Source organism: Kryptolebias marmoratus, linkage group LG14 (genome assembly GCF_001649575.2).
Source record: "Kryptolebias marmoratus isolate JLee-2015 linkage group LG14, ASM164957v2, whole genome shotgun sequence".
NCBI classification, from domain to species: Eukaryota; Metazoa; Chordata; class Actinopteri; order Cyprinodontiformes; family Rivulidae; genus Kryptolebias; species Kryptolebias marmoratus.
Genome location: NC_051443.1, coordinates 21,381,597 through 21,402,352, shown reverse-complemented (window position 1 = coordinate 21,402,352; position 20,756 = coordinate 21,381,597). Strand labels below are relative to the sequence as shown.

The following is a 20,756-nucleotide window of genomic DNA, read 5'->3' as shown; positions in this document are numbered from 1 at the left end:
ATCCAAGCTAATGAGCACGGCCACTTAAAGAGTCATTTTTCACCATCCAACTCAAACTCAAAACTTTCTGAACAATCTGAATGAAAGCTACGTTAGGTGTTTTTACAAGCAGTCACAAGTTTGTATAAACTTGTCACTATTTTCTCCATCAGACTACAGACAGTCAGGTTGCTATGATAAACCGTCCCAACCACCGATCAGCTGAGTTTGTCAGAAGTTGTTTTGTCTCTGCAACCAATGCTTCTCCCTCTTTTTACTCAGGCTGATCAAAACATTTTCTTATCATCCACCAAAAAAGATCCAATTTATCTGCTTTTGCGATCTTTTAAATCAGACAAAATCATAATGTCTGTGATTTTGTTTTCTTAAATTTTATTTTGATTTTTAGACATCCAACCTGCAAGTCAAGGTTGCATCTCAGCAGGATACTTTCAGCAGCTTTATTGTCAATTATAACAGCAGCTAAAAGTTTTAAATCATGCTAAAAAAAAAGTGTATATACACTGTTTGGTTTATTTTAATGCATATGGTTTCATATGTACAACACTTTGGTCATTTTTGGCTGTTTTTAATATGCTCCAAAAATGAAGTTGATTTGATTTGATGTTTAGAATTAGATATTGGATTTCACAAATACATTTTTTTTTCATTTAATTCCTCACTCTCTTTTCCACCTAAGATTACTTTTGTTCATTGAGGATAAATAGATTGATTTTAACTTAATCAGATCAGTTCAAAAGGCTTCCAAATCCCATTGATTGTATCCCGATGTTCACTTCTGAATCTTTGACATAATTGTTAAATGAAATTGCAGTTATTTTTTAGGACTTGTTTTGCAAAAGTCAAATTTGTGCACACTATTAGAGTCCAACGTGTAAATCTTTATGCATCTGCCTACTTTTGGCCATGACACTTTTATGCATTACACTGTAGACATGATGCATTTGTGTGTTTCATCATGTCTGTCCAGCTCCCTGAGTAAACAAGGGCTACGTTAATGTGGACGTTAAGGGCTCTATTAGTGCTACTGACAGGAAGCGGAACAAGGCAGGCTTTTTCTATTTGTCTATTATTAATGAGGACCTGAGGTTAAACTACCGCTTAATCACCAGGCATTATAGAGAGTGATGCAGAGATTCAGAGATGGAGAGAGACAATAAAAGAAGTGAATAGAAAGCCTTTTTTTCCCCAGAAATTGGACAAAGAAGAAGAAATGAGGGAAAGAGGAAAAAAAGGGCATCAATAATTGTATCATTCATGATTTTAAATAACATTTTTGTTGCAAATGAAGATGTGTCAGTATATTATAATTACCCTAATGACCAATAAAATGAAATCCTGTCATAAAGAAAACCGGTGTGAATGGAATGACCTGTAGTTATGTGTTTTAATCTGGAAAATATGGAACTTCTGTAACTAATTCTGTTTTTAGCGATAAGGAAATAAAACACATCACTTTATTTGGTAAAACCTACAATTTGACTTAGCTTGATTTATATTTGTCCTTTATATAAACATGACTTAAGTTAGGGTCAAATTAGACACGAGCTTTCAAATCATTATAACTTTTTTTAAATCTATAAAAGCCTTAGTTTTGGGGATAAAACCCAAAGTGAACCAACACTGTTGTCACTAGTATTTCACCCACAGTTGTTGACACCTATCTTACTAAAAGATGGATGATAAACTGTGAGCATCTGTCACAGCAGCATTCTGCATCAATGTGTTTTTAAAACTATGTCAGGAAATACAGACATCAGTACATGTTTGTGAGCTCCTGTTCCTCTAACACAATATCACATAAGCACGTCCCCCACACCTCAGAAAGGCTTTTATTGTGTAATCCTGTGATCAGGCGTGTAGTTAATCTCCTTAAATATATGCAGTACGGGGGAGATCGTGTAAGCAGTCACACATAAACAGACATCATAGGTCTGTCAGATTAAACTGCATATATCTAATCTTACTCTATTTGTTGTTTTTATGTATTGCAAGAAAACAAAGCTGATACAGCTGCTTTTCTCACTTAATTCATGTTTTTTTTATCACATTAGGACAATTATTAAGTCTTAAGAAATGGCAGTGTACAACTGTGCCTGTGTATATATTAGAAGGAAACTGGAACTCTGAAATGCTGCTGAATAAATTTTCAACAAATTTAGTCCAACACATTTATACTTGTAGAATCTTTTTTATTTCAAAATTTGTCCCTGAAGAATTGAATTGACAGAGTTTTGGATTTATTTAGCAATGTTCTTATGAGAGAGAAATTCAACAGGTTTGTGTTAGGTCTCAGATGTAACCAGCTGACAAACTAGGAGCAAAGTTGTTGCTAGATTTGGTTCACTGAACAAATTATAACAGACAACAATCAACAAACAACAGACATAAAAAATAAATATATAAACATCTGTTTATGCTCAAAACATTAACAATGACTTTATACAGAAGAAAGCTCAACAGAAAGTAAAAGATAAGATAAAATTTAATAAACATAAACTAGAACAGCCTACTGGATAGAACCAGCATACATTTCTTTCACAATTAATGTTCAAATCCAAAAAAGAAAAAAAAACAAAAAAACACTTTTCCTTTTCAATAATTTAAATTGTAATTATTTGATATTTGTGTTAAATGAAGTTCTGCTTAAGGGCTCGTCATTATAGATGGAGGCTGGCGTTTAAAGAGGGGCCATTGGGCAAAATGGTAAACAATGGAATTAAAAGGTAATAATTATTGTTCCAGAAAATAATTATTGTTCAGCTGCCTATCAGTGGTGGTGTTTAAATAACAACAAATATTAGCTGCCTTTTCTGGGAGATAACAGTTTGTGTGTTGTGTGTGTGCACATATGTGTGTGTGTACTGGCTTAAGTTGAATCACATATGTAGACCACAGATAGGGTGGAAAACTCACTGAAATGCACACACACTCACAGGCAGCACAAGATTAAAACACACACCAGGCAGAAAAGAAATCCACTGCAACTTGTAAATGATTTGCTGAATACATTTTCGAAACTCATTTATTTTATTTTGTTATTTAGCGCTCATGCAGCCTAGAAAAACAGTATGCTTATTACAGATAGGAACAGTTTGAGCACCTGTAAACAACAGCACTATAAAATAACCATTTTCCGTGTTTTTATTATTTTATTTGTGTTCTCCCACTGAAGCAATTCAAAAAGATATATTTCCTTCTTTTAACCATTAAAACAATATGTTTCTTTGACAACTATATGTCTTTCAAACAGGATTATAGACCTCACATATGGATCAGTTTCACATTGTTTTTGATAGGTAGACTCTAACCACCCCCCACCCCCATTAAAAGTCAGCATCAAAACAGCTCCTGACTTATCTCTCACTGTATTACTGTTGATCCACCACTGCATAACTATCTTCTCTTACCAGTTGCAGAGTGTGGGATTAACAGAAGGACACACAGAGTGGGTGGCAGTGATCTGACAGCGTTAATGACAACAGAAATGTGAGCCTTTGTTGTTGATGATAATTCCATTCAAACAAGCATGTGGCATAAGTGTATAAACACAACATGTTTGCTGGTGTGAGTACACACACAAACACGCTGGGCCTTTTTAATAGGCACACAGACATTAGAAACTGTATAACAAGATGTTTTTTATGTCACTCTTAATGGATTATTTTCCATTCTACATTAATACAATCTTTTGGATTTTTCACAACCTACTGACAGATGTTCTGCATGAATGCATTTATCAAAACATCTTTTTCTAGACATCTGCTTAAGGTAATTTATATAAAGTACATGACAAACAATTTCTTTAAGTAGTGATTATACCGTAGAGTGATAATCAGGATGTAACATTGCATTTGGACCTGGGAAAGAGATTTTTATATCTAAAACTTGTATTTGAAAATAAAACATCAACTGAGAAGCAGTGGCACTGTAGCAGAAACATACCACCCATCCATGGATGTGAGAACACGTAAACTCCAGGCAGAAAGGCCAGAGCTGGGAGTCAAACCTGCAACCTTCTTGCAGTGAGGCAACAGCCTTTACCTACTACATCACTGTGTGGCCCAATGAGATAACACTGACAGTGAAAATATGTATATGTTAAAACACATCAAGGCTTTAAAAGTAAAACACCAAGCTTCTGTTTCTTTGGTTTATCAGTTTTATTAAATTTCAAAAAATATAATTGAAAAATGTTTTTCTTCATGTTCCACTTATTGTTTTTGTTAACATTTTGTTAAATAGTTGTCAACTCTGACACTAATTTGAAATTATAGTTTTGTAAGGATCTCCCAGGAAGGTTAGAACAATAATAGCAGCAATAGTAGTGGTACACAATCCGGTTAAATAATGAAAGAAGATAGATTTGCTCAAGTCTTCAATTATATGTTATCATAGTCTGGGTTTTTTTAGGGTTTAAAACACAAAAAACACATTTTAATGTCATTATCAGTACATTTAGGATACATTTTTAGTAAAAATGTTGGTAAGAACTGTAAGTCTCTGTCAAGAAACCATAGAGACAGAAAAAGTCAATTTAATTTCAGCCCCAATTGCCTTGGATTGGCCCTTCTTTCTTACGTTTGTGTTTTGAAGTACTCCTCTATTACCAGCTTTCACTATTATTCACGGATTAAAAGTCATAGCTAAGAGCTTAAATATGTTTTGGTGAGAAGATTTTTTTTAAAATTTCTTTTATGTAAGCCTCAACACTCAGGAGGAATCCACTAAGTAAGAAAGATGGAGTGGAAAAAACTGACAGATGGTACTTTCCTTAAGTGCTCAGGGAGACACACACAGTTTGGGTGGGTCTCATGTCATCAGTGTTGCTTTGGTTACTGATGACAGCTGTACTCAGCCATAATTTGCTTATATTAAAAGAAAATATGCAGACAGTCAGAATCCTACTCTACTTATCACTTTCACTCACTTTATCTGAGATCAAATTAAGGGCAACATGTTCATTTCTAAATCTAAACTTTTAAACTATATGTGGTCCATTAACGTGCTACCCAGATGTTGCTACAATAATCCCAGGCCAGAAGTTTAATGGTGACTAGACTGAATCAAAGACTCTGTGTGCCTGGAACAGGAGGAATACACAAATATGAACATTTTATTTTATTTCAAAGTGAGTAATAACTGTGTTTGGTTGTGAGTACTGATTTAAATGACTAAATTTGATTTAAGCACAAACATGAACAAATTCGGTTTGAATGTCAAATCTGCTTGGGAAGATAAGAAGTTGAAAACTACTTTGTCAGGTTTAGGGCTGTGAACTAAATTAATTGGTTTGGGAAAGATAACTAAGTTTAGCACTTAGCTTAAACATCATTAATATGAATATATATTGGCCATCACACCCTCTAGGTCATTATCATTATTTACCAAGTTTAGTCCTAAAAAAGTTTAGTCACAGAAACAACCAGCTTGGATTCAGTTCCACAAATGCAACTTGCACAAACAGAGGCCACTCTTGCTTTGAAGAAAAACATTTCTTTTCCCTAAATAGATTCAGACAGGACAACGCTATTGCTGGAAATCAATATCAACCTTTAACAATCTGTGGAATATTATAGATTTCCTATTATGAAGGAGGAGTTTTTCAGCAAACTGCTGAGGAGGCAGCCAGTTGATCTGAAGAGGATGAACAGAAAGTGTTGTGGTAAGAGGTAAGAAGGGACCACAGAGACGGTCAACAACGGCTTGAAGCTAACTTTTACAGATTGACTATGCCATCACTTTTTCTCCCAAATCATTAGACTTGGAAAATAAGATGGAATATTTACAGAAGAAATTACTAACATGACAACAAAAGACTAAAACTTGGCTTCGTTCCTTGACTCAGGAATCCAGCTGTATGGGCTAATATTTTTCTTGCGGACAGAAAAGAAAGGTCTGCTGGATAGACTGAGAGTCCTACAGAACCTTTTAGGACTCAGCAATGACATGGCAATGAGGAACCTCAGCTCCTTCAACTGGATTATTAACAGTACCCATAGGGTAGTACAGCTGTAGCATAGAGACCATAGATGCAGGCTGGTGCAAAGACATCACAGAGCAAGGAGCCAAACACCCCTCTTGGGTGTTTAATGTCATCTGAAGCAATCTCGCTCAATCAAGAGGAACAATCAGAATGTGCAGCAGCTTCATATCTCATGCAACAGGAGTGCTAAATTCTCAGTAACACTCATCTAGACATTCAAACATTTGTAAACATCAATAAATGTATAAATGAACCGGAATTGTTGTGTTGTGCTAGTGATGTTAAGCTCTGAAAAGCTGTAACACAGAGAATAAGATATCAAATGATTGTGTGGTTGTAATGTTTGTGTGTTTGTATGCTTTTAGTCACAGAAATAGGCCACATATTTGAACAACTCAAGTGCAACTGAAAATGTGAGATTGAGACACTATTATAAGCTGATCCTTACTGAGTGTCTGATCTCTAAATGAACGCTACATATTTAAATCTCTCCTGCCGTCTCTACATTTATGTTTCGCTTACTCTCTGAGTTTGACCTGCTAGTAAACCTCTTAGCTGTATTTGAAAAACAGAGGCCATGAGATATTTCAGAGAAAGTAGATCTTTAAATGTTCCGTCTGCTGGCCTCCTCATCCATTTGACTGACCTTTGCCAACAGATTTCAAGCTGCAAATGGAACCAACAATGAGAGTGATTTTAAATACTTCTTTATCTTCTGTTTTATTTTTTAAATAAAATTTTATGTGTGTTTTTCAGTTAAGCAGCTCAACAGGCTGTTTTTGTACAAATCACTTCTATTTTTAAAAAGAAAAAGATGTGGCTATAAACCTGAAAATATGTTAACAGTTCAGGGATAACTCTTTGAAAGCAACATTGCATAAACTGCTGAATTAAAAAATAGGAAATCCTGTATATAATGTGCTAAATCTCATACTAGTTTTACTTGATGCATTCAAAATCTCTACTGCTTTTTATAACCAAAGGCTGGTATTGCAAGTTTCTACTAAAATGCATTGTGGAAAGGTCAGACAGAATTCTTAGTATTCAGAATTGAGCACAGAACTCTAAACCTCTCAAATGTACATGGATGAAACAGAAAGACACCATAAAAAGCCCCAGAAAGCATCAGTGAAGCTGATAAAACATGTTGGTATTTTTCTAAAGAAGATTCAGTAAGGTCAGCAAAACGATAAATGTAAGGATGAGTTAAATCTAACAGGTAAAAAAAATTGATGGTTTTTTTTTTAAACAAATATTAAACATTGCTTTATTACCCAATAAAAGATAACTTACACAGCAAAAGAGGTCCATTTTATATTCACCAAATATCTCGTAAATTATGTAAAACTAAAGTTATATCTAGGCAAAGAAAAAAACAACAAACAAACATAAAAAAACATACTAATTCAAGGAAAAATCACACTTAAATGTGTACATGTGATATTAGAGACTTTCTGACCATGAATCCTAAAGTTGTGAGATTAGTTAAATATGGTTTCATCATTTGTGCTGATCCAGGTCACATCTATAGAAGTCTCAGAGTGAACTTCAAAAGTTCATCCTCAACCAAAAGCCACATAAGTTCCAGAAATAGCCCAGATTAATTTTTGATTTGCATTTGTTTATGTTTAGTACAGTAAGTGTGGCAAGAACAGCACTGAAATGAGGACCATCTTAAAAAAAACAAGCAGAATCAATAAAACAAACACGAGAAACTTCAGTCTGTAAACATGCTGTACTCTGAAGAATGCAAATTATACTAATTATATGACAAATATTTCATGGTGTTTATTTCTTCATTGATTAATATACTCATGGCTGCTTCAATAACAAGCAGTTTGTTTGCCTTGCCCTCAGTTTACAAGTGCACACAGAGAGAGAGAGAGATACAAGATTCTTGGTTTTGCTTGTGTACATATACTAAAAAAACAACTTTAGACTTGGTTCAGCTTTATGAATTGACATATTTGGGATGCTATGTACAACAACACATATTTAGAAAAAGACTACAATTTTTAGCAGAAGTAAAAACAGAAATACAAACAGAAACACATTTTAATGTCACAGATGCTGAGAATAAGCGTCAGTTTTGCATCAAAAAAGTAATGAATTAAAAAGCATGCGTTTGTTACTTGGCCTCAAGTTCCAGTAAAGAATTATGTGCAAAGTAAATATGTATGTAAAGCATTTGAATATAAGACATAACCCATTTATTTCTTCTTTATTTCTGTTTTAAGTGTAATGAAAGGCATTTGTGAAAGCACCTTTGTGCGTTGCACCTCACAACATATTGACTACATTACTTCTAATATCAAAAGAAACAGCAGGAAGATTAAAAACAATAAGCTCATTTTATTCCACTACTGATTTGACTTCTTTCAAATAAATGTTCAAGCTAACGGATTTACCATGAAATCCTTCCAAAATGTGTGTTTATTGAGCAATATAACAAACAAAGATGGACACAGAGATAAGGGCAAAAAGCAGACACTATTAGACGTTTTACTGGTCAAAAAGCAAATCAAGTCTCTCATGATTAAAAAATGTAAAGTCATTATAAAATCCAATTCTTCAAAACCAGAGATGGGAGGGAAGGAGTGGATGTGATGGCAGAAAGAGGTCCATGACCCACTTAAGGTTTTTCAGCACAATGATTGTAACTGGAGGTAAAACAGATTTTCATCATGTGTAACTTTTTCTTTTACACCTGCAAAACATGAATGTACTTTTGGATATAAACATGTTCCTGGAGTGATTCATTTATTTTAATTTGCAGGATCTTGTATCCATTCTTGTTACTGGGTGTTTCTGGAACACTTTGGTAAGATTTGACTGATGGGTGACATCACTTTCTCTCCCAATATCCTTCCTCCTCCTCCTCCGGTCCGTCCTTCACGTCACACACAGTGTCCTGCGGGATCCGGGAAATGATTAAGGACGACAGTTTCAAATACCTTTCAAGTATCTCCCTGATGGCAACTCAAAGTAGGTGGGCATGGAGAAAATGGCAGTTGGTAATGCCACTCTGCTCTTTGCAGACAAAAGGACTTAATATCTGAGGGAGAATGTGTGACAATAAAAGTCACAGAATATGTGCTTTTTAATTCTGATTTGAAAAGCAATGAAGTTTTTCTGTGTTGATGGATAAGTGTGAGCATGTGATAGGAACATCAAATATTTTGGAACGGGAGAAGAGTTTATGTATCTGTTTTCACTTTCATATGACTAAAAAGAGTAAAAGAAATACCCACATGTCTTGTTCATGGTGACATACATTCAAGGTCCCTCATTGTGGCACCCTGCTCACTGTGGCATGACAAAGGGTGTGCATGTGTGAGTACACATCTGTGTGTGCATGTCCTTGCGCAGTATATGACTTTATATGTGTGTGCATAGGTCTGTGAGGGAGAGATAATGAGATCTTGTTCAGCTGAGGACTGGTCTTGATCCCCAGAAGCCCTGGACTCATTTCTGTGAGAAACCTCAGGACGGAGCGAATCTGAGACTGAGCACTGCCGGCAGAAACACAAACTTGGTCTTTTAGAGGGTTCATAAACCCACGGAAGTCCAGGATGATTGCCTCTGGTCTTTCTGAGGGAAACCTTTTCACCAACATCCTTCCTCATCATTATTTAACTTTTAAATAAAAGAAAAAAAAATATCACGTTTTTGTAAAAAAAAAAAGACGCTTAACAAAGGTAGCATAAACAATTAAAAATATTCTTAGCTTAGTTTATGTTTGTCTCTCTTGGCTCACTGTGGCTCAGACTTGTAAAAAAGTTCATGTTAGTTGCAACTTCAAAAAAATTAAAATAGAGAAAAACATAGACAGTCCATCGAAGGTCAGCCAGTGGTGCTTTTGCTGAACACCATGGGTGTATGTTTTTTGCTAAAAAGTGAGCAGAGAAACAGGCTCATCCCTCTCTTCCAGTAATTATTTTTGTAGGGTGTCCAGATAGGAAGAGCACAGAACTCTGTCATTGCCACAGATAATAGATAACATTTAAAATAAGAAAATAAAGTTAAAATAAGAATTAATAAATTCTGGTGTTTTCAATCAAAATTATGGTCAAATTAAAAATAACTTGAGATTAAATCCCAGCTTGTCACAACCAGACATAAGCGGACAATTATTCTAAAGCAATTCAGGAAAACCAAGGTCCCAATGTGTTTTTGTAGGCGAAAGTGAAAGTTCCTTTTGTTCAGAGGAAATGCTTTTGTTCACATTAAGAGAATAATTATCCAAACACGATGATTGCGTTCTACTACATTATCATTTGTTTTATCCAACAGATGAAAAGCAACAACAAAACAAGACTTGAAACCTGTGAGTGTTTGCACTGAATTAAAACTGAGTTTCTAAACTGTTGTGCTTTGTTTCCTGTCTTGTGAGTCAGCCAGAGCTATCACTGTTGTCTTTCCTTTTTGGCATTGTTCAAACTAAATGGAAACAAGGTAATTAGCTTGTTACAATTAAAGCGAGACGAGCGGATGAATTGTAATCATGAATTGTAGAGTTCCCACTTTCTCCCCTGCAGCCTCCAAGAGGCCAGCTGAGCTATCCTCATTTGCATAATTAAAATATACAAATGATAATGGATTTTGTAGTCAATGTCCAGAGGCTGCAGAGACAGAGATGAGAAGAAAAAAAAAATGAAATCACAATAACAACCACGATACTTTCGCCTAGAGGGGAGGGAGAAAAGACGAAGCGGAGACGGGAAGAAAAGGGAGACCATGGGTCCACTGAAAAAGATGGTAAGAGAGAGAAGGATGTGGAGATAATAAGAGATAAATGAGTGAGAGAAGTGACACGCTGAACATCAGAAGGAGCAGAATAAAGGTGAACCAATTACATTTGCAAATAGCATATGCCTGGCCCTGGCCTGCGATGCCCTCCCTCTAGGGAAGTCTTTTGCCTGATTACATGAAATTGGGATAGAATTAAACATCTAAGAATTGTCCTAAGACAAACCAAAATGAAATTAGAACCCGACTTCTTCTTTACCTTGCGGTGCCATAGGGCCACACGGCAGGGACAGAAGGGGAAACAGAAGGATTTTGCAATTAGGCAAAGGACAATGTTGGTGAAATTAGGCCTTAGAGCTGAGTTCTTCCACCCTCTGCTTTTTCTTTTCCCCACTCTCCTCTGGTTTTTATGTAGTTTTCTCTCTTTTTGCCATCAAAAAGTTTTGAGGCAAAACAACTGTCATCCTTTAATGCTCATGTAGAAACAGTTTGATACACACACACAAAAAAATCTACATGCTACCCTGCTATGCAAGAGTACATTTACACACTCGTGCCCTTCTGATTTGTGTACACAGAGTGTGACAATGGAGCAATGTTTGCCGTGAGCGGTGGGCAAAGCCCCAAAAACAACAAATGAAAAGCTCTTCAATCACCATGCTTGCATTTCTACATTAAAAGTTCAGGAGTAAGGGCTCTTATGTGGAGAAGGGCTCTCCTTAAAAAAGCGTAAAGAGTTAATTTTCCTAAAGACAAATCAACTTTATATGAATAAAACCGTCCTTCATATCTCTCCCTATGTTCTTTTGTTTTCCATTTTCTGCTCCTCATCCTTCAATTGCAAAAGGAAAAAAAAAACAAAGAAAAAAAACAGGAATATATATTTTGAAAGGCGAAACATTTTATTCTAGAGAGTATCAAATTAGAGAGAATTGTGCTATTATTATGATAATAATACAAATAAGAAAAGTGCATATTTTCTGTTCTCTTCCACTTCATTTACCACTCCATTCAGCTATCCCACAGGGATCAAAAATAATACATTTAACTTGTAATCGGATCACATCTGATCTAAAGTGAAGATGCACATCATACAGTTATTCTCATTTTATTACCAACAACCACTTCACTTGTAATGGCAAGACAATGTGGTTTTCACTGCCTTTCAAACAGCAGGACGTTATATACTCCATGGTGGTTTCCACACCCAGCAGGACTAATGAAAAAAAAAAAGAAAAGATTTTTATCCCTTAAAATAGTAGATATACATGCACATATATATATATATATATATATATATATATATATATATATATATATATATATATATATAAAACTGTTGGTCTGATTACTACTTTCCTTTTTTAACAACTCATAATTAGTAACAAAAAGAGTTTGTTGAAATGATGAAGTTTTCTTTTTTTGTTTCAAGGTGCTACTTCTTTGGCTATGTTTCCATTAAAACTCACGTGTTTTAAAGCCTAAATTACCACAAAGTGATGATGATGATGATATATATGTATTCCATATCATGATCTTTTATTTCAGAGTTACTGTTAAAAAATATGCAGGATCTGTAAAGATTGTTGTTTTTTCTATGCTTTCAGGCGCCCAAGAAAAAATGAATAGGGTCCACAATTAAAAGCCTCGCGTTCCTTGAAGGAATGCATATCACCCACTGCCTTTTACTGTCAGAGTTTTAGACTAATGATAAAAAAGCAACATAGTTAATATTTGGTTCAAAGCTTATAAATTATGTTATGGGCAATCTTAGATCTCAAAATATGTGTTAGCTCTGTGTCAAGGATGACTGTCAGTTTCTACCACATCCAATTTTAGCTTAAGATCTATAAAACTGACTGAGGTATACTCAACACAACTGTTTGCTAAAGTTCATTAGCTGTGGTTGCCATCTTGAATTGGGTTGGCTCTAAAAGTTAATCAGTTGTAGATGTATTCAATAATTAGTTTCTGAGAGTTTCATTAAAATCTATCCAGTGGTTCATGTGTCATTTTGGTTCCATACAAACAGGACTGACATCAAATGTTAATGCTGCAGTTTTAAATTTAGACCTGTTGGTAATGACTCTCAGCTACAACCACACCAGATTTTAGCTCAATATCTGTAAAACTGGCTGAGTTAAAGTCATTTTTATATTCCCAAAAGTTAGTTTGTTGTAGAGGTACATTAGATAAATAGTTTCTAGGAATTCCTTGACAATCTGTCCATTTGTTCATCAGATATTTTGTTAATATTTGTTTGTTTTTTCTTACATTTTTTTCCTCCATGTATTGGGAGACATTGATTTTCAATTGCCTGATCATATTGTGTCACATTTTTTCACCCTTCTCTCTATTTTCTTTTTCTTTCACAATTACTCTACTTCTTCGTTGCTCTTTTTCCTAAATCTTTATTTAATTTATATATTTATTTATTTTATTTTTTCTCTGGCAGTTTCTATTGTCCTTTCCTTGCTTAAAAACTGCATAAACAGGATGTGTGAAACAAAAGAAAATACTTTTTTCACTCTTTATTTGTTTTAGGTCCCTCCCTTCTTTTACTTCTAAAACACACCTTTTTACTCATTTTTTTTACTCATCTTTATTTTACACATATTCCCATTTGCTTGTATCATTTTTCTCACAAAGTTCATTCCCACAATCTTTTTGTTTTATTTTTGCACTCACAGTAATTGCATCTTTCTCTGTCTTTATATGTGTTTACATAAAATTCTGTGCGTGCAGCTCTCTGTTCACATTACCCTCATTGTTTTTTTCTGTATGTGTGTGTGAATGAAAGCAATAACAGAGGCAGAGCTGTAAGTAAATAATGAGGAGTAATCAAAGTTAATGGAACCCAATGGGAGACTCAGCTTCTGTGTGTGGCAATAATCTCATTTAGAGACAGAGGCAGATTTAGTGGATAATTGGGGCCTAAGTACACACTGATTCCCCTGCTAACTAACCAACTAACTAACTGAGCTGCTGAAGCTCATTTTGTTCACACAGATACAGATGGAACACAAAGAAAGGAACATTTGGAACACTTGGTCATGTTTGCTTACGATTTAGAAAGATTTTATATCCTGTATACTATGTCATAACTTTTCTTCTATTCTTTTCCATGATCAGGTTTCTTGTTTTCGTAATTTCCCTTGATTCTTCAAACCTCTTTGGTGCGGTAGTAGCTGAGACTGATCCCCAAAGCATATTCTGAGCACTCATACATCCCACAAAATCTTTGATTCAAATTATACCATTAACTATTTGGAGTTAACTCTGTTTGTCTGTTAGCAAAAATATGCCATTTGACCAATGAACCAATTTTAAGAATAGAAATCAATATTTAATCACTGGATGTACCTCTACAACTGATTCACTTTTGGAGCCAAACTAATTCAAGATGGCTGCCACAGCCAACTGACCTTAGAAAACACAAAAATGGATTTAACTCAGTTTTGCAGATAATTTGCTAAAATTTGGTATGACGCTAACTGAGAACTATTCACGACATATACTTCAAGTCCTACTCACTGCACAAGATCTTTGCTTAAAACTTTAGCCTTAACTGTTGGTGTCAGTGTTGTTTGTCTGTTAGCAACATGTCTCATGAACCGTCAATGTACATTTACAACTGATAAACTTTTGAGTCAATTCAGTTCCAGATGGCCACCATTGCTAATCCTCATTAGCAAACACAAAAATGTCTATAACAGATGTTGAGCTAAAATGTGATGTGGTAGCAGCTGAGAGTCATTCCCAGCACACTCTGAGAATAACATCTTGCAATGTTATTTTTAAGGTTTGACCAAAATGGCTACAGCTCCATCACTTCTCATCATGAGATGATCTCAGTTTAAGAGTCTGGTTTTTTTGTTGTTGTTGTTTTTTTCTTTTTTGGTTTTGTCTTTCACTCTAATCTCTAATCCCGTTTCCTCACATTTCATTCTCTCCTCCCCCTTTTTATCAGGTCTTCTTTTCCTCTAAACTTTTTACCTCCATCCTGTCTCTTCCTTCTCCTCCCCTGTCTGTGTGTCTTTAACAATGAGATTCAGACATGTTCATGTATGGTTGTGTGATGGAGTTAATGGAGGATAGTGTCAGCTGCACAGCAGGGCAGCTCTCGCTTTTAGGAAAAACCCCCAGGATGCTTTGCCCCACCTATGTGTATGAGTCTGTGAGCATCTCTGACTCAGAGATGTTCAGATGTCTTTAGGCATGTGCTGCTCTCCTCAGTGATCATGCACTTGAGTCCTAAACCTTCAGTTTGATATGAGAGTCAGATCATTTACACAGAGTGACAACTGAACCGCTGCCAAAAAATATATAAAAATAAATAAATCAGATAAAATAAAAATCCACATATTCACATTATTTTCTTCTGGTGCTCTCTCGTGGACCATCTTTTCCTCAGTCCTTCATTTTCTCAATTTATTGTGGTTCTTCATATTTAACTTCCTGTTGTTTATTAGCTTAAATCTCAGATGAACAGTATTAAACAATGATCTAAATACAGAAGGAAATTAGCTAGCAAAATAATTAACAAACAGATAAAACATAAACCATTTGATTTCCCCATTGTCTCTTTCTTCTGTTTACTCATGTCTATAATATTTTTGTTCTTACTGTATTTGCATCATTTCTTCTGTCTACACTTTTTTATTACACATGGTGGGTAAATTATTTTAACAGCAAATGTCATTCTTCCATCCCAACACTGAATATTGCATCAGTGTGTCACACTATTAAGTAAGAGTCACTGTCCTGGGGCCAGAAGCATAAACATTCCTAAAACACATGCAGGTAATTATAAAGGAAGAATCTGTGCTGACATTATATTAGGTTTATGCATTCTTTAGGCCATTATGGTGTAAGTTAATGAAGCAGTGCATGTATGATATGGTCAAAGCAGAAAAAAGGAAAAAAGGCAAAGTCTCTTATAATTTTCACAGAATCAGATTTATTTCTGTAACTGTAGCCATTCAGTTATGACAATATTGGAAGATGTTAAAAATGTGCCTTCATCACAGCACCCTGAAAAGTTTCCAAGGGTTTTAGAGAAACAACAATCACACTGTACTCCATCTGTACAAATGTGTCACACTCCTTGATTATTTCCACACATGGCTTTGCAGATAAGGCCGTGGTTGCTCAATGTTTCTCTCACTTTTCCTCATCCTATTCCAATAAACCCTGTGATTTTTTTTCTTTATGTATAATTTAATTTGCTTTTTTGTGTACCTGTGTATATCATCTAGCTGTAAACTTTAGTTACTCTTGTAACACACTCTTGTTTGGTAACTTTTATTCTGTGTATACCTGATGAACTCAGAATAATAAACAAAAGTTGTTTTTTTTAATATTTTGTACTTTATTGATAATAAAATTGTACTTTTGCTTAAACTGCATATTTTTGCAGATGATTTTATTATGGTCAAAAATTGTTTTTAATTACTTCATAATGGGACTGTTTATACCAAAGAAATTAAAAGAGGGTAATACAAGTTCTTTATATTTGAAATTTCACAATTTAGATTCATCTATGTATGCTTTTTTCCCCTTTTTATTCGAAATTAAATCTTGTAATGTTAATGTGCTGAATGGTAGTCAAGAAATTACAGACAATTATACATCTGGTGTCTGGTTTTGCTTGTAATTATACCTACATCTTAAGCAGCATTAATGGCTTGCTTTTGGCCTGATCTAAGGAGAACAATTACTGTAACACGTTTTTCTTCTCTGTTTGACAGCACACAGCAGAGTTCGGCGTTGCGCTGTTGCTCCGTACTCATCAAGCAGAGTATTTCTTTTTTTTCCCCTCGGCGCTAAAAGGACACTCAGTCCAGGTCATGTATTTAAGTGCAATTTGCAAAGCCTTCTACAGCTAGATTTAATATCTTTAAGTATGGTTATGCCACTGTGATTATAAGTACATGCATAGTGGAGCCTATGCATGAACAGTGTCTGTGTCTGTTTGTGTGTGTGTGAGGACAGCTTAAAGCGATTCAGCAGGCCAAAGCCAGACTTTAAAAGATGTATTTAATCTGAAGATATTAGACCCAGGTTATTTTTACTTACCATCATTTGGTATTAAAAAAAGAACACAGTTACAGTTATTGTGCAGCTAAGAATTATGCTTATGGGGAGGGGGGAACCTTGGGAAAGCAGGAAGGGGATTAAAAAGGCTCTTTAATCAAGGAGTGCACTCAGACACAAACTGTCAATGAAAATATCTACCAAAAAGTTATTCATTTAGTAAATACCTTTGGAAAACACATTAAAATACATTTACACCAGTACAAGGTATTTATTAGTAAATTAACATATTTTACACATACCTGAAGACACGCTAAAACATTTCAGACCTTTAGAGAAGAATGCTTAGAAGTGTTACAGCCTACCATTATACAAATGAGTAGGATAAGATGCTTAGACATTTACACTCAGGGCAAGAGAGAATTAGGATCAACCTCTGATTATCTCTTCTTTCATCTCAAAGTACGATGTTTGGTTCATTTCATTTTACTTCCTCCCCTTTTCTAATCAACAGTATTTTCTTTTGTCTAATTTGGGTTCACGTAAAATGAAAGTTACAAGAAAATGTGTGAATATTTGTTAAAAGGAGAACAATCTACAAGAGTGGAACAGACAGAGTAGAGTTGATAAAACCTCCCAACAGCATCACTAAGTGAGTCAGAGAGTAAATTGACCTCTGCATCAGAGTGCTAACTGGAGCAACTAGTCATCTTGTCAGAAGTCCTGATTGGCTCATTTAAATACCGCTCAGGTGTAATTGGATGGCAAATTAAACTGTCATTATTGGACAGGCAAAGAGGGAGGGGAAAAAAAAGCAAAGGGAGTGACAGAACAAAATGGATGCTATTCTCCCATGGGAAAATGTTGGAAAATAAAGGGAGACAGACAAAATACACATAAAAATACACACCAAGGGACCTTAATCTACAGTTTACACATGATCCCTCAAAAAAATTACAATTGCAGATTTATTCATCTATTAATGGGTTAGTGTAAAATTATGAGCAGTCAGTGTCTTACCTCGAGCACTGGTCAGAGTGTCATCTATGTGGAGAAGGATGGAAGGAAGCTGCCACAGCTTTTGTTTGTATACAGTAAATTATTTTAGAAAAAAAAAACACCCAATCTGTTTAACTTTCATAACCTTCAAACAACCGGAATGGTGTAAATCTAATAAGAGTTGATAAAAGCAAAAACAAAACAAACAAACAAAAAAAAAAACAATCAAGCAAAAAAACAAAACAATGCAACTATAAAACATATTAGTGTATTTTTACATTTCCAATTGTTGTGGTTGCCAGAATTTCGCCAAGAAAATTATGATGACTATGTTCAACACAGTACAGTGAAAACTGTGAAACTGACTGTAAAATACTGTAAATGATTACAATGTGCTAACTTAGTTTTGAAAATTGCATTTTGGAAAAAAAAAAAAAATTACATCTGACAACAATGTATTTACAGTATTATTGTGTCTTTATAATAATAATAATAATAATAATAATAATAATAATAATAATAATAATAATAATAATAATAATAATAATAATAATAAACAAAAACAACAACTTTCACACAGATTCTGATCTTTCCATCTCACTCCTTCCTAGTCAACAATCAGCTTGTGTCTCGGGTCTTGTCTTGTATTTCTGCTTCACCATTAGTAATAAAACTGATGGATGGAAAGTGACCAGAGCTTCTCCAGGTGAACCCTGACCTCCAAAAGCATGTGCGCGTGTGTGTGTTTGTGCTAGCTTGTCTGCTTAACTGCAGCCCATCTGTGTGGCCTGTAAAGAGCCCCTTTCTCTCTTTGCCGTCTTTTTCTGACCCACATCCTCAGCGGTCAACACTCTGAGCACTCAGACCCCGGGGAATAGTATCTTTGTCTCTGTCTGTGAGTGTGTGTGTGTGTGTGTGCGTTTATTAGTGTCAGCACATGCCGGGGTGAGTCTTTGGAGGGTAAACACACAAAAATACACAGAGAGAGTTTTTCATGATCTCATCAATGGATTGTGAATACAGTATTAACGGTGGCTGGGTGGCCCCTGGCCACTACTTACTGAATCAGATATGTGACATCTGATACGGGTTCAATTTGAAATCCATTTGTAATGCAATATAGCAGCGTGCGCCATGTGGAGGTCAAGATCCATAGTTGGGTTATTGAGAGATCATAATTATGTCCTCAAAGAACCATTTCATGTTTTTGGAAAAATGAAGACCCAGGGAAAAGCACTGTACTTTCAACTTTAAATACCCTAATATTGCTCAAAAGTCATAATTGTTTTATATGTTTTCTTGTTATTTTTAGTACAACTGCCAGATATTTTCTGACTAATGGGTTGATAATTATTGCTTTGTATTTAATATCATATTTTTTAAAATGTCAACACTTTTGCAACTTTATAAGCAAATACTGGTTTTGGCATTTTCTTTATTTGAAACCCTGTCCCCTTTGCAGGCCCAATCCATATATTATAGAGTGCACAAGTACAGTCAGTCTGGTTTTGCCATTATGTTGTTAAAAATTCTACAAGTTAACTCCAGAAGGCATTATTCCTGAGCATAGTGGTGTGCATTTGCAACTTGCTCTAATTTTCAGGAACAAACTAGCATGACACTTAGTGGACACAGTTTCATCCAAATCTGGGTAAAGAGTTTTTCTGTCACATGTTTGATCAATGGAAGTAATCATCCAAAAAGGTTATGTCATAACTACATGCAAACAACATAAAATTAAAGATTTACACATGGATAACATAAATACAGCATGTTTTGTATTGTGTTTTATCTTACTTGATAATGTTTGTGAGGGAAGAACATATTGTTTTTCTTTATATATATTATATTGAATATGGCATTATAATGGTCAACTGTATTCTGCTAATGACATGGTCCAGTGAACCATCTGTCTGGGGACTAAAAGGACAGCAGAGAGAACGTCTGTCAGAGGTGAGATACATGAAAATCTCACACAAGCACACTGGGTGCCATTAAATGGCGTTTAGGGTGGAGAGTTTTTACTTGGTGTGTGTGTGTTCGAGGGTGTGCCTTTTTGCACACAGCTCAGACAAATGGATTCAATCCCTCGACAAACTGCGTGCAAGTCTCAAAGCCCCATGCCCCTGTTGTGACATCATCTATGAATGTCATAATTGAGGGTCGGTAAATTGCCGCTTTTCCCCGCTCAGCGTCGCCCCATGTGTCAATACTGAGGTTCAAGGTGACGGAGTGGATCAATACTCAGAGACAGGAGCCATCCGCTGAATTTACAGCCCAGTAACAAGAGAGCCATGAAACAACGATGCAGTAGCCTTCAGCAAGATGTTGGACGGGACTGCAGCGCTGCCGCCCAGAATTTGTCAAACGAGTACACCAATGATCCTCTGAGGAATTTAGTGCTCTTGTTGTTGTTTTGGGGGGTAATTTTTGCTTGAGTTTTGCATCAGTCATAGTTGCCTGTGTTTTTTGTGTGTAGCAGGGAAAACTACTTCTTCTTTTCAAATGATATGCAATAGTTTCAAAGGTTCCAACTCAGAAGAAGAAAGCGCAGTCAAAAGTGACAACATCACCAGCATATCTGTAACAGTAGTGAAAAACCTCAGTGAAAAGCATCTTTTACACCTGTTGTTCAGTATAAAGTTAAACACTAAAGACAACTACACTTTGAAGAACTTTTACCATAATGAGTTTATAGACTGGACAACAGAATGTAGCATTTAAAATTAATTTGAATTAATTTTATCATATAGACAGTTATGCTAAAACATTATTTTGTAATCTGCAAACTCATAAGACATTTGTGACTAATAAATTAAAATATTTGTGTGCTATGAACTTCTGTCAAGTTAATAAATAAAAAAATATATATTAAAAAAAGAGTTTTCTTTTTTTATCTTGAATGCTGTGTTTGTGCATGCATTCCCACACATGCTTGGATGTGTACACACATGCATTTATGAATTTATCACAGCGACTACAGTAT

The 20,756-nt window shown here is 35.1% G+C and overlaps 1 long non-coding RNA gene across 1 annotated transcript in view; it reads right to left on the bottom strand.

Annotated features, from left to right (window-relative positions):
• Nucleotides 1–7,352: 7,352 nt before the first annotated feature.
• LOC112450340 overlaps nt 7,353–20,756 on the bottom strand; it is a 68,061-nt gene continuing 54,657 nt past the window's right edge. The window contains exon 3 of the long non-coding RNA XR_003038914.1: nt 7,353–8,897. This is a non-coding gene — a long non-coding RNA (uncharacterized LOC112450340). The remainder of the gene's footprint in view (nt 8,898–20,756) is intronic.